This window comes from Merops nubicus, unplaced genomic scaffold (assembly GCF_000691845.1).
Source record: "Merops nubicus isolate BGI_N331 unplaced genomic scaffold, ASM69184v1 scaffold22689, whole genome shotgun sequence".
Lineage (NCBI taxonomy): Eukaryota > Metazoa > Chordata > Aves > Coraciiformes > Meropidae > Merops > Merops nubicus.
Window position 1 is genome coordinate 1 of NW_008629273.1, and position 3,124 is coordinate 3,124.

General features: G+C 42.4%; 1 pseudogene; it reads left to right on the plus strand.

Annotated features, from left to right (window-relative positions):
• Positions 1-727: 727 nt before the first annotated feature.
• LOC103779324 lies at positions 728-1,708 on the plus strand (annotated as a pseudogene).
• The last annotated feature ends 1,416 nt before the right edge of the window (positions 1,709-3,124 follow it).

Genomic DNA, 3,124 nt, shown 5'->3' on the forward strand with positions numbered 1-3,124 from the left:
CAGATCTCTACCCACCAGGAGCAGCTGCTTTCAAACCATTACACTGCTGCTAAGGAGTTACAGTGAACTTCAAGTGTGTCACAATGATCTTAGGGGAAACTGTGACTAGGATAGAGGCTGTGAAAACCGATCAGGTTAAGCAAACGTATTTCCATTTTGAAAACTCTGACAGGCTAACAAAGTAAGGTAATACCTCCAAAGAACCTAAAATCAATTTAATTTGCATTACATCAGGCAAATTTTGCACCAATTGTGACATGAAACCATCACTCTCTTCAGCCTTCACAGAACTGAGCTCAATACGAAAAAAAAGATTTCCTTGAAAATCAGACTGGCTTTGTGATTGTTTGAAAATGATCATGTTTCTTGATCCTAAAAGCATTGCATAGAAAAACAACAACAAAAAAAAAAGTGTTGAGAAAGAGGCAGAGAAGGGCAAAGTCCTTTACCACTCTTAAAAATTACGGACTTAAAGTGGAGAAACAATCAAAGGCACTGGGAGAAAGTAGGCAAGGAGATAAAGTGAATACTTTAAAACCCAAAAAGTAGGGTAGGATGTCAAGGAAACAACAGAGTGAAATCTCAGGCAAGTACAAGGAAGTTCATCATTACATTGTTGAAACAGAAAACAAAATAAAACTGTATTAAGTCTGGGACAGGCGTGATAAGGAAAGCAAAATAGTATTTTCAGGTAGTCTAATTAGCCAAGACAAAGAGAAATGATAAAATGGTCTTTGAAGGATCGATAGAGCAACTGAACAACTGGTTGGGTAACCAACCATTTGAGCTGGACGGCAGGGGAGGGGAGCAGGAGGTGGCCTCCATAATTCAAAAGGAAATGGTTAGTGGTCTACGGCATCACCTAGACATACACAAATCTATAGGGCCAGAAGGGTTACATCCAAGGGTACTGAAGGAGTTGGCTGATGAGCTTATTAAGCCATTTCTCATAATTTACTCAAAGTCCTGCCTAAGTAGGGAGGTCCCAGTGGACTGGAAACTGGTTAATGTGACACCCATATACAAGAAGGTCAGGAAGGAGGATCTTGGGGACTACAGACCTGTCAGTCTGACCATGGTTCCAGGAAAAGTCATGGAGCAGATCAGCTGAAGTGCCATATCACAACATTTACAGGGTAACCAGGCTATCAGGCCCAGTCAGCACGGGTTCATGAGGGGCAGGTCCTGCTTTACAAACCTCATCTCCTTTTCTGGCAAGGTGACCTGCTTGGTGGATGAGGGACAGGCTGTGGATGTTGTTTATCTCTATTTCAGTCAGGCCTTTGATCCTGTGCCCCACAGTGTTCTCATCACAATCTGGCTGCCCTGGGCCCAGCTGGGTGCAGACTCTTCTGGGTCACCACTGGCTGAACTGGTGGGCGTGGAGAGTGGTGGGGGTGGAGTCACATCTGCCTGGGGCTGGTCACAAGTGGTGTCCCCAGGGCTCAAGGCTGGGGCCGCTCCTCTCTAACATCTTTATCCATCATTTTGATGAGGAGATGGAGAGCACCCTCAATATAAGTTTGCAGATGACACCAAGTTAGGTGGTTGCATTGATCTGCTTGAGGGCAGGGAGGACCTTCAGAGGGACCTGGACAGGCTTGGCCAATGGGTGATGGTCAACTGTATGAGCCCAAAACTGAGCTTTAACAAGAAAAAAATGCCAGGTCCTGCACTTGAGCTGCAGCAACCCCATGCAAAGCTCTAGTCCGGGGGAGGAGTGGCTGGGGAACAGACAGACAGCAATGACAGCTGTCTGAACATGAGCCAGCAGTGTGCCCAGGTGGCCAAGAAGGCCGATAGCGTCCTGGCTTGTGTTAGGAACAGTGTAGTCAGCAGGGCTAGAGAAGTGATCACACCCCTGTATTCGGCACTGGTGAGACCACGTCTTGGGTACTGTGTCCAGTTTTGAGCACCACAGTACAAGAAGGACATTGAGGTTCCGGAGAGGCTACTGAGAAGGGCAACAAAGCTGGTGAAGGGTCTTGAGGATAAGTCTTATGAGGAGCAGCTGAGGGAACTGGGGTTGTTTAGCCTGAAGAAAGGGAGGCTGAGGGAAGACCTTATTGCTCTCTACAACTACCTGAAAAGAGGTTGTAGGGAGGCAAGTGTGGGCCTCTCCTTACCTGCTGCAGTTGACAAGACAAGAGGAAATGATATTAGGTTACACCAGGCGAGGCTTAGGTTAGACATTAGGAAAAACTTCTACACCAAAAATTTTATAAAGGACTAGAACAGGCTTCCCTGGGAAGTGGTTGAATCACCACCCCTGGATATATTTTAAAGCCGTCTAGATGGGGTACTCAGAGATATGGTGTAGAAGTGGCCTGGTAGAGATAGATGACTGATGATCTTAGAGGCCCTTTCCAATCACAGTGATTCTGTGATTCTGTGAACTGTGGAAGTTGGGAAGTTAAAGAAATAATGAAGGAAGAATGAGAGAGGAAAATGTAAGGAAGATTATAATATTGATTTGTACTATTTTAAAAGTGGATCCTTGGCTGAATATCTTTCATTATTACTTTAATTTATCTCAGCTACACTTTTTAATTTTCTTCAATACCTTTAATCTTCAGAATTTAATGTAATTAGAAAAGTGAACGTTAGATAGTGGTAAATGATCAAAATTTCTGGATAATGCTATAGTTTGCCTTTCAGAAGTTTCAAAATGAAAATGTTTGAGATTCTATTTTCTCTTTACGTACCTAGGCAATAGCCAGTAAATATAAACTAGAAATAAACAGATGCCTTAAAAGGCAAAAGCCGATATAAAACTATGAAAACTAAATATGTAAAATACAAATAGTCCCAGTTTTGATGGGTCAACATAACCTATGTATTGATAAGGTACTTCCGTTTCTCATACATCCAAAATATTAAACTTCTGAACAAAACAACCTTCTGTTTATTTATGTATGATGATTTCCATTTGAAGAAATCAGATATGATGATTCTGATCTTATGGCCTCAAAAGCAATTTGAAAAAATGAACAAAGTTAAGGTCAGACATAGTATGTTCCATGAATTCCATAGTATGTTCCATGTGGGTTTCTAGAAGACAAAATACCTTACCTGTTCATAAAAGAGGTTTTCAATAAATCCAACACACACATTTCTTATCAGT